Source organism: Sarcophilus harrisii, chromosome 1 (genome assembly GCF_902635505.1).
Source record: "Sarcophilus harrisii chromosome 1, mSarHar1.11, whole genome shotgun sequence".
In the NCBI taxonomy this organism is placed as follows: Eukaryota; Metazoa; Chordata; class Mammalia; order Dasyuromorphia; family Dasyuridae; genus Sarcophilus; species Sarcophilus harrisii.
Window position 1 is genome coordinate 572008942 of NC_045426.1, and position 12429 is coordinate 572021370.

At 33.3% G+C, this 12429-nt stretch overlaps 1 protein-coding gene across 9 annotated transcripts in view; it reads right to left on the reverse strand.

Annotated features, from left to right (window-relative positions):
• The window catches only part of RUNX1T1 (RUNX1 partner transcriptional co-repressor 1), a 172122-nt gene that overhangs the window by 77511 nt on the left and 82182 nt on the right, over nt 1–12429 (reverse strand). Inside the window, exon 1 of one of the 9 annotated variants that reach the window (XM_031946978.1) lies at nt 223–740. The exons of the other annotated variants lie outside the window; for them this stretch is intronic. The gene's annotated coding sequence lies outside the window, so the exon portion shown is untranslated. Of the gene's footprint in view, nt 1–222; nt 741–12429 lie in introns of those variants that run through there. 9 annotated transcript variants of the gene reach the window in all.

Below are 12429 nucleotides of genomic sequence, written 5' to 3' on the forward strand. Positions count from 1 at the left end.
CCAACGTATCTTACTTGTACATAATTATTTGTTATCTCCCTCATTAGTCTGAGATCACTCCAAAAACAAAAATTGTCTTTTGCTTTTCTTTGCATTCCCAGCACTTAGCAGAGTCCCTGGCTTAAAGTAAGTGCCTAGTAAGTGTATTTTCTTCTTCATCATCATTCAAAAACATGTATTTATTTTCTAGGCTATAATCTTATCCATGTATGATATTCTCACCTCCAATTCAGGTCAATCGCATCTATTCACTTTTTTCCTAAAGTAATGAGATGTCTAATCATCAGAAAGACCAGAAATCTAAGTATTTCTGACTTCAAGGATATCTTTTCTATCCACTCTGACACATACTTGGTTGTTAATTGTTCTTTAAGAGGACCAAAATGACATCACAATATGCCCAACTATGACTAAGCAGACCAACACAAGTTGAGAATACTTGACCACAGGTTACACACAAACAGTTCGTGTGAACAGTTTTGAGTGGAGATGTTTCTAAGTTGGTGCAGTTCACATTATTTCACGTTTCTCGGAGCTACTGCTTCTCTCATAGAATATAGCACTTTCTCTGATGAGTTTGATAGTCCTTTTGTCAGCATCTCCCATGTTACAGAATTGATTCCAATAGTACACATTCCCTGAATATGTAAACTCTTCTTTCAATTAATTCAATATTCCTATGTGACATCTTCTATTCACTCCTCATTTGCTACCACCTTAAAAATAGTAGTAACTACTGGGCTTAGAGATATTAAAGAAGGGGAAGGGATCCATGCGGGCAAAAATGCTTGTGTCAGCCCTTTTTGTAGTGGCTGGAAATTGAATGGATGGATGGATGCCCATCAACTAGAGAATGGCTGAGTAAACTGTGGTATATGAATGTTACAGAATATTATTGTTCTGTAAGAAATGACCAGCAGGATTAATACAGAGAGATTTGGAGAGACTTACATGAACTGATGGTAAGTGAAATGCGCAGAACCAGGAGATCATTCATTATACACACTTCAACAATACTATACAATGATCAATTCTGATGGAAGTGGCTCTCTTCAACGATGAGAGGATACTAATCAGTTCTATTTAACCAGGGATGAAAAGAATCAGCTACACCCAGAGAAAGAACACTAGGAAATGAGTGTGGACCACAACATAGCATTCTCACTCTTTCTGTTGTTGTTTGCTTACATTTTTGTTTTTCTTACCATTTAGGGGAGAAGGGGGAGGGAAGAAGGGGAAAAGTTGGAACAGAAGCAAGGGTCAATGTTGAAAAATTACACATGCATATATTTTGTCAATGAAAAGCTATAATTTAAAAAAGAAAAAAATAGTAACTATACTCTGGCAAGGCAAATCTCTCTACTTGAGCTCTTAAAAATCTAACCCTAAATGCCTCCCAACTCTTCTCCAGGAGGTTGTCCATTTTTTATCACTCCCTGTTTCATCTTTATTCTTTCCTATGCACTGGCATTTTCTGTCTTGCCTACAAGCTCACCAATGCTTCCTCCATCCTAAAACAACAACAATAACAACAACAACAACAACAACAAAAACTTGATGGATCCCACCTTCTTCTGAAACTATTTTCTAAAACTTTCGTTTTTAACCAGACTTCCAAGAAAAAACATTTCTATCTGATGGCAGATTTTCCTTCCTCGCTGCCCATCCACTTCTTAATACCTTGCAAACTTTAAAATCCACTACTTAATTGCAACTGATTTTTACAAAGTTGCCAATAATCTCTCAAGTGCTACATCCAATGACTTTTTCTCAGTTCTTATTTTTCTTGACCTGTTTATAGCTTTTGACATCTTTCTAGATATTCCTCTTTCCTTGGTTTTGATTCTTAAGATTTTCCTCTTATTTGTTCTTTCTCAATTTCTGTTTCTGGATAATCACTGAGCTCCTGGATACTATTCACCTATGTATTACAACAGCTACTATTCTCCCTATTCTCCCATTTGATAACAAACATTCTTAACTTGGGGGCCATAATCACTTTTTGGTTTTACTATTTTTTCTTTGTTAAAAAAAATACATGTTCTACATCATTCATTTAAAAATATTACTCTGGGAAAGGTTACATAAACTTTACTAGACTTCCAAAGGAGTTCACAAAAAAAAGTTGAAGAATTCCAGAATCTAGACTCTTTTTCAGTGATCTTCTATCAGATCAATGACCAAACAAAAACAGCTAAATCAGTATATCTATCTCTAAAATCCTGGCCCTAAAGAGCTGAAATACAATTTCAAATGGGCCAATTTCCATCTAGAACCCTAAATCCAGATGGTACATGAACATCTTAAATTCATTATCTCCAAAACAGAACTGATTCATTTTTTGCCTTTGGACACCTTTCAAAACTTTTGTTTGTTTCTGTTGATATCATGATTATCAATAGGTTATCATGATTCTGATTACTGAAATTTGCAAACTTAAGAACAATTCATGAATCTTGAGTTTCACTCATTACCTGCCTCTTCACCCCCCAAAATCCAAATTTTTTTCTCTTTGGCCTCAAAGAAAACTAAAAACAAATAGGTAGAAATGGCAAAAATGAAAATTTAAACAGTTTGCTCAGAGGAAAAATTCCTTAACAATTAGAGGTATCCCAAAATGGAGATAAGGGTTCATTCACTAGTTGTCTTCCATAAAAAAATTGAATAACCATTTATCTGATAACTTAGTATGGGGAATCTATTTAAAGTAGAGGTGTAAAAAAAAAAAAAAAAACCAAAAAACATGTTCCCTTCTAATTCCTTTTAATGTTAAAAACCAGCATTTATAAGTACAGTCTATTCTACTTTCCAAACAGCTCTTAAATTCATACCCTTCTCTACATTAATATAATGAAGTGATAGTTGTGATAAGTTGTTTGTTAGAAACAGAATAGTGATTCTCCTGTGTCACTCTTCACCTATAACTCAGGGATAAAAGGTAATCTCAGATCAAATTTATATCAAATCTGACTTCAATGGCCTACCCATACAAGCTATAATGATCCTCTGTTCAAATGATGGAAACAAAATATAGGGTTTGGAGTTAAGGGGGACAAAACAGGACAAGGTGATTGAAGCATCTGCTGCTAAAATATAGCTCTATCTGAAAATACTTTGAACATTAATGCAAACCCCTTCAGTGAAATAAATCAGGTAACAATAACAAATGATCATAATAATCTGTTGTTTGAATAAGAAGTCAACATTTGACAAAAATTAGAAAGTAGTTTGGCAAAAAACATGTATGGACCAACATGTCACACTATAAATCTAGAAGAGGTCAAAATAAGCAAATGATTTAAATATAAAAGTTGATATTATAAGTAAATCAAAGGAGCATGGGGAAAATATACCTGTCAGATCAAGAAATAAGTCAGAGAAGAGTTTATAGCCAAACAAGAGATAGAGAGGATCTTAGGAAGTAAGATTAATAATTTTAATTATATGACATTAAAAAGGGTTTACACAAAAAAAAAAAAAAAAAAAAAAAAAAAAAAAACTAATGCAGCCGAAATTAGAATGAAAATGGAAAACCAAGAATACATTTTTTATAGCAAGCTTTTCTGATAAAGGCCTTGATTCTCAATATTTGCACAATTAAACCAAGTTTATAAAAATAAGAGCCATTTTCCAGTTGGTAAATGGTCAAAGACAGTTCTCTGGGAATAAATTCAAGTTAACACAACCATATTTTTTTTAAAAATGCTCCAAATGACCAACCAGAAAAATGCACACTAAAACAAATTACCACACACTCATCAGATCAGTAAAATTGATCCCCCCGCCCCAAAAAAAGAGGGGGAAATGACCTTGAAGGGCCTACAGGAAAATAGGCACATTAGTGAATTGTTTATCCAACCACGAATTAGCCAAGGTTTTCTGAAAAGCAATTTGGAACTATGCCAAAAAGTTTACTAAACTGTACAGAAATACACTTTGACCCAGCAATACCACTATTAGCCCTATACCCCAAAGAGATTAAAGAGGAAAGGTACTCCACATATTAAAATATATATATATATATATATATATATATATATATATATTTAAAACAACTCTTTTTCCAGTGACAAAAAATTTAGAAACTAAGGGGTATTCACCAACCAGCTGAACAAATGAATTGTAATGGAATACTATTATATTATACAAAGTTAAAGAAAGAGCTTTAGAGAAACATGGACTGATGCAGAGGGAATTAAGAACCAGGGGGGAAAATTATACAATTTATAAAACAATGTAAAAATACAAAATTTCAAAGTCTCAAGAATTGACCAATGCAATAGTTAATCATGATTAAGGACCAAACAACAAACATCCTATCCATCTTATAACAAATAATGAACTAATATGGATAATGAGCCAAATAGATTTGGACAGTGCCATTATATATGAGAATCTGTTTTGTTTGACTATGTACATTTGTTATATACAAATATACCACTATAACAAACTGCCTTTCTTATGAAGGCTTGTGTACATGACTGTATACACACACAAACACACACTCATTTTAAATGCTAGTAGACATAAATGTATACATATATATATATATAGATACATCAAAAACTGAGAAATTTATGCATTCATATACACACAGAGAATGCTAATTCTGAAGAAGCTGAGGTCCTAACCTAATAAGCAGTTGTTCCTCACATGAGAAAATTAAAAAACCGTTTCCAATTGCTGTTAAACTAAATTCACTGTTTAGCAGTAACACAATTGTATTCATCTAAAAATGTTTATCTTAGAAACATCCATAATTGTTTTTTTTCAAGTGCCTCACCCACTTAATACTCAAAGAGAATATTAGAGAAATAAGAAATGAGAGATTAACTGATACCATATTTGAATGTCACATGTACACATCAGCTCTGATTAATACAGTATTTTTAGTTTTATAAAATGCTTTCTCCCCAAAGGATCTTTTGAGGTAAACAGGAGTGATATTATTAATAGTCCCCATTTCACAACTGAGGTTCAGAAGTAAAGGAATTTCCCTTAAGTCACACTTCTAATAAGCATCAGCTAAAATTTGAACTTAAGTCTCCTGATGGCAAGTTCATTATTCCAATCCCTTTCAAATATTTACATTAATAATTTCAATCCTGAATATAACCTTATTTATATTTATGCTATAAATGAAGGTAAATTTGTTATTAAATTAAGATGACAGTCTAAATTCTCATCCACTTAGCAGTCATCATTTATATTTTATATAGCACTAGAGTTGTCTCTTGAGCTTATTAAGAATTATGATGGGGGGATGGGAAATCAAACCAAACGCTGATGGACAATTACAAATGGCATTCTATGTACAGAATGAAATACACCACTCAGTAAAGATCTATAAGATCATTTTTAAAAACACAAGCTTCCATATATCATTTTCTTCTACAGAATAAAACGGGAGGAAAATGCTTTAAAAAAAAAAAAAAGGTACTATACTTTTCCAAGTCAAATCACATCTGGAATACTTTGTTCAGTATTAGATTATACATTCTAAAAACATTTTACAGTTGGCCCATGACCAGAAAAATGTAGTCAAGATAATAAGAGGGCTTAAAATAATGCCATATAATCAATAGTTAAAAAGAACTGAGGTTAGCCATCATCATCACCATCATTACAATGATGATTTCAAAGTACTTTTATAGTTTGATGTTTGATTCTCTTAACAACCTTGAGGTAGATGCCATTATCCCTATTTTACAGATAAGGAATCTGAAGCAGAAAGAGATTAAGTGATTCTTCCAGGATCAATCAGCTGGGAAGTGCCTAAGGAAAGATTTGAACTCAGGTATTATTTATTCCAAGTTCTGAGTTCTATCATCCACTGTGGGAACCTAGAAACTACCTCCTCTTTCTTCCCAACCAAAAACAAAACAACACAACACAAAACAAAAACAAATAAAAGCCAAGAAAACTTTGGGAGTTATGACAGCAAACATCAAGTATCTGAACAGCTCATAAGTGGAAGAGGGACTGACACTGTCCCATTTAACTAATTCAAGATGCATTCAGGGGTGTATTCTCTAATGACAGGGAGAAGGTGGGGGACTACCATGACAGAATATCATAAACTGTGCCAAAATTTTCTATTAGTTATTTTTCTTTAGTTTTCTAAATACAAGCATGAGTGTAATCTAGAGGAGCTGGGTAGAAAAATGACTGTAATGTAAAAAACAAGGCATCAAAAAGTTTCCCTGCTTAGCTAATATAGATAAATCATCTTCTCTCTATCTTGACAAATTTACTAATATCTTCCCAAGACTGTAGTAAGAAAATTAGTAAAACTTTAGAAACAGCAAATAGGAAATGGTTGTAACTTGTATGCAAGTAATATAGCAATCTCTTCAGAATTGTGAAAAAATCTAATTTAGGTACTTAGAACCTAGGGATTTATAAATGGGTACTTAAGACCAAAACATAGTGACCCTCTCTTTGAGAAATTATATATTTAGTCAACTAGCATTTATTAAGTACTTCATAATATTACAGGCAATGAACTGTACAAGTGGGAAACTTGTTTTCAGAATTCTTTGGTCAAGTTTCCTTTACTCTAGTTTTTCTTTCAGCCCAAACTGATTCTTAATACTTCCACCAAATTAACTTGATCTATACCCCTAGTTGTGCCCAATTTGTCAGAACTAGTTGAAAACAGTAATGATGATTATGATGATGGTGGTGATGATTATATTAGCATTTATTTCACTGTAAATTTTACAAAGCCCTTGACATGTCAATTGATTTGATCCTCATAAAAATAAGATTCAAGTGTTATCATTATACCCATTTTACAAATGAGAACACAGACACATAAATGACTTGCTCAAGCTTACAAAGCTAATAAGTATCTGAGGCAAGATTCAAATGCAGATATTTTCATGCTCCATCAATTTAGCAAACTAGCTGCCAAAATAGCATCTTTTTAATAAGCAAATCTAGGTTAAAAAATATTTACAATTAAGCCCCCCAAGTCTCTGAACTGTTCATATCTTTTGCCTCTGTGATACTATTATTAAACATATATGTGAGAAAGATCTAGGATAGGGGAAAAAAGAACCCTTTGAAAAGAGTATTAGAGCAGTACTTTTATGGTAGGCAAATGCTGGAAACAAAAAAGAAATCCATCAATTGGGACAAAACTAAATAAACTGTGACTTAGGAAGAAAATGGAATTTTATAGTGCCATGAAAAATGAAAAAAGATGACAGATTCAGAGAAACCTGGAAACAAATGTACACAAACTGATGGAGTAAAAGGACTAGAAGTAGAATAACTTAGAAGATGGTAGCAGTAACAGAAAGAAATGCAACTCTCAAAGACCTCAGAACTCTGCTCAGAACCACAGTGTCACAGTGTCCTGAAAAGCCTGATGATCAGATATGCCTCCTATATCTTGACCAGTGCTGGACTCAAGTTGTAGAATGAGATGAACATTCTCAGACATGGCTCTTTGGGGAGAAGGGGAATAGGGGAAAGAAGATGACAGAGTTTTCCATTCAAGGAAAGCTTCTAACTCTTTGATGGGGATTAGGCGCAGGAGAAAGTCAGTAAAAGTGATAGCAGCTCAAAAAAATTAATAAAATATTTTCTTTATAATACATAGGAGACAGACATATACATAAAGCAGTTTTATTTTCTACCTTAAATTTGATAAATACAAGTACAGGTAGTTAGATTTTTTTTTTCAAAACCTACTAAGTTCCCAGTTTCTTAAATAAGCCTTCTTGTTTCTTTCTTGTAAATTGAAATGTTTGTTGATAAACAAGTTTGCAATAAAAAAGAAAAATATTTTTAAAATATATAGGGACCATTGAATGTCAATCAGGGTTCAGGAAAGTCAAGTTATAGTTTAGGGATCTGTGTTATTTTGTGGATAAGAAAGATCAAATAAAAAATGTTTGTTCGGAAACAGATTTTTGAAGAAATTTTTTTTCATGGAAATAGGATGAAGTGGGTTTAATTGGAAAGAGTATTAAAATTATATAGAAAGAAAGTTTGTCTACAGATGAACACTGTCTCAGTAAGAGTTCTTAAATTGAGGTTAAAATGAGAAGTAAGGGTGGGGATGGCCAATAGAGTGAGCACTTAAGAGAAAAGTCTACTTAGAGCAAAGAAAAGATTGAGGCAAAAGTTATCAAATAAGCAAAATAAAGTTAGCATTAACCTTTGAGGTTAAAATGACATTTTCCTCAAAGAACTCAGAGATTTATGGTGAGAGGTGCTAAGAAATTTGCAGAAAGTAAATAAAATAGCTTCAAATTTACAGAGAGTGACAACCAGCTGTGTTCAATCATAGCACACTGTAATGGGGAAGACACTGAACGGAGTAAGGAGCTCAGAGTTCTTAAGTGCTGGGAACTGGGGCCCACATGGGAGCCTAGGCTAACACTACAGAATATAAATTTCTGCAAGGAAGGAACTATTATTTGTCCTTGTCTCATCAGTACCTAACACATGAGAAAAGGAATACAATAATATAATGCTTATTCAAGTTATTTTCCTCTTTATATTTTAATATCCTCATCTCAGATCTACTAACTGTAGGGCTCTGCGCACGATATTTAACCCTTTTGCCTTAGTTTACTCATCTGTAAAATGAGCAGGAGAAATAATAAACTGCTCCAGCATCCTTGCCAAGAAAACCCAAAATGGGGCCACGAAGAGTTGGAGTCTCTGGAGTTATGGAGTCATGACTGAAACAACTGAACAACAATCAAAAAAGATGCTAAATTAAAAAAAAAAAAAAAAGAAAAGAAAAAGATCTGCAGCTTCATTGAGATGAATAGCAAAATGTTGGACTAGATCAGCAATTCTTAATCTGGGATGTGGAAACAAATTTTAGGGCATCAGGGAAACAGTAAGAGGAATGAAGGACATAGTTATTTTAACTAACTTTTGGTTTCCTCAGAAATCTTATTATTAAAATTTTATTTGAATATTATTATGAGAAGAGGAGCACAGGCCTTGCCTGACTGACAAAAGGCTCCAGGACATCTAACAGGTTAAGAACATCTAAAGTAGATTGATCTGTAAGGTATTTCTCTACTCTACCCTATCACCCTGAGTATTGATCTAAAAAAAAAAAAAATGAAGATAATCATGATGGTAAAGCCTACATTTCACAGGATGGATGTGAACATTATTCTTAGAAAAGGGAAAGTACACAAAAACCTGCATACAACTTTCAAAATAATGCCTCCTGCTTTGTACTGTGGAAAAACTCTTCCAAAGATTAGCTTTTTTTTATAAAGGAGACAACCATCTGAATGGTTAGCACCATCAATAGGGAGAAAATTTTGAAATTGTTCACAATTTAGGAATGGAAGAATATCAACAATTTCTTTATATACTATGTCAATTCCAAACCCAAACTCTGGTCAGAAAAGGGGAGATGGGGAGTGAAGGGGAGATTAAAATCTATGCATATCTTCTATCTGCCATAAAACTTGGACTCAATTCAAGCATGTGTTGTGACCTGAAAAAGTTTTTTTTTTTTTTTCCAGACAATCACATTGTTTTCATTTGAAATTCTAAGTTCTCTCCCACTCTCTCATCTCTATTTGTCTTGGGAGGAATGGGGATAGTGAAAAAGGATTATACAGCATGGAATTCACCCAGGACTCAAATCTGGTTCCCTTTCTTCCCCAGAATGAGAAAAAATATCACTCATCTGTTACAAAGCAAGCTTTATTACTGTCTACAATTCTGAAATACACAAAAGATGAGGCATTCCCAAAATCCAATTATATAAGATCTATCCATATTATAATTATAATTCAAAAAATTAATTCATTCCCTGACCTCACAAAAATTCTGGATTGAGTAAGGTCACTCTTTTAGAGTGAAATGAAAATGAACGTTTTTGTATTTATGATACAAAATGTATCAAATTATCCCTTCCTAAAGAAAGGAAAACATGCAGCTTAGTGGAAATGACACTGAGAGACAAGAAAGCCCCATGATCAACTTCTTCTTCTTTTTTTTTTTTTTTTTTTTTTTTTTGATCAATTTCTAACTGCTGGTATTTACTAGTCAATTTTTTGAGCAGTAAAATAAGAATCAGAACTGTACTGCTGATCTTTCAGGATAGCTGTGAGTTCAAAACAGACTTGATATTTGTAAAAAGCACTTCACAAGTCTACTGTTTAATAAGATAGTATTATTCATCAAAGAAGTAAATAAATATTACCAACAGATATTATTGTTTAAATTGAAGCAAGCTCACAATAGTTTTATTTTGACAAATTCACAATACAACATGAAACAAATAGACTCACCACAGAATTTTACAGAAAATGTTTTGGAAATAACTGACCAAATACATTCCCATTCATTTTATTGTTCCTCGTTATTTACATCAAGAAAAGGGATTTACTAAATGGGAAAAGACAACTACTCTCCTCTAAAATTTCTCTCTGCCTCCCTGCCTGCCTTCTTCCTTCTTCTTCCTTCTCTTCCTCTCCACCCCAACCTCATCTTTTGCCACAATCTCTCTCTCCCTTTTTCCTCTCATTCTCTTTCCCTTTCTCTCTTTCATACACACATTCTGAGGATTAAAGACAAAACCTAAACAGCCCCTAATCTCAAAGAGCTTACATTCTTTCAATGGAAATAAGACAAATGCACGTGTGTCTATATATACACATATGTATAAATACATACATATGCATATATACCCAAAAAGGAACCTGCCCATCTGTACATATATGTAGATATAGATATCTATAACTATCTACACATATATGTGAAATAAGTACAAAGTAACTGATGGGGGCAGGGGGGCAGATGTGGGAAGTACTAGCAGATGCACAGGATATGCTTCATGGGAAAAGTGAAGTCTTAGCTTGCTTTTGTAAGAAACAAGGGATTTTGAAAGACAGCAGTACAGAGGGAAGGAGGCATCCCAAACCTGGGATATGGTTTGGGAAAAGTACACATAGGCAGGAGATGAAGTGTGATGTTGAGAAACAAGAAGACTGATGTGATGGCAGCACAAAGCACAGAAAGGAGAATAATGAAGAAAAAGGCAGGAAAGTTAGACTGAGATCAAGTTGTAAAAAGGCTTTATTTGAAAGCCCAATAGAATTTAATTTCAGAGACAACCTTTGGAGTATATAGTATATAGAGTAGGGTAATAATATCAGACTTGAGCTTTAGAAAAATCCCTTTGGCAGCTATGTGCAATATGAATTACAGTAAGGAAGAGACTTGGAGGCAGGGAGACAGACCAGTTAGGAGGCTACCCCAAGCAGAAGATATTATTTCAAAAGGTTCTTGTCATTGTTTTATCATCAGCTCAGAAAAGTTGATATATAAATATAGATAGTATTTTCTTTAAAAAGGGGCATGGCAGGTAGATGTCACAAAGAGTAAATAGCATGTTAGGTCTCTTCTACTTGAATTCAAATTGAGCCTCAGACACTGATTAGCTGTGTAACTGGGCAAATCACTTAACCCTGTTTGCCTCAGAGTAGAATATGACTAAAACAACTGAAGAACAAAGTGTTAAAAAAAAAAAAAGACAACCCTATTCAGAGATTAGCACAGTACCTAGCACATAAGTAGCCACTTAATAAGAGTTTATTGAATAATTACTATGTCAATTATGTTTCCATCTTTACAAAAATAAAAGAACGGCTAGAGAAGGTATATTATTGAAGTTTTTTAAAATTATTTTCATTTTTACATTTGAGATTGAGACACAATAAAACACTAATAGCATGGCATGGAGTCACATTTATATTGAGAACAGCTTTTAGGTTTGCTAAGTGCTTTATATATGTTACCTCATTTTTTCCTTAACTCTAAAGGAAGAAGGGAAGTTAAGCAGCATGCCAGGGTTACACACAGCTAATTTAAGTACCCAAGACAGAATCTGAACTCAGATCTTCTGGACTCCAGTCCAGCATTCTTAAATTAGCACAGAAGAATAAAATTCATACAAAACACAAATACATAAAAACAAATAGTTTATATCTTCTCTCAACAAAAGTAATATTGAATAGCTTTTATCTCTTTATCTTTTCTCTCTTCTTGCTCATATATAATAATAGAAATATATTTCAATTCTATTCAATTATATAGAAATAATGAGGAGGCAAGTGAAGATAAGGAAAAGAAGTCAAAAAAGAAAGCAAAAGAGAGAAAGGAGAAGCAATCAGACAATTGAATAAATAAAGCTTTGGTTTTAAAAAGGGTCTTAGATATCTCCAACTTAACACTGACTGCCCTGCCCTACACCCACAGAAGATCTTCCCTCCTATAACTTCATGGTCTCTCAAATTCCCAATCTTAACTCAGACTGAAATGGACATACCCCTTAATCTCAGCATTATCTACAACTGTTCTTAAATGCCTTTATTAGGCCATACCTTCTTATCATTCCATCCATCTCTCTTTATGCTTCATTATTCCTAAAACTAG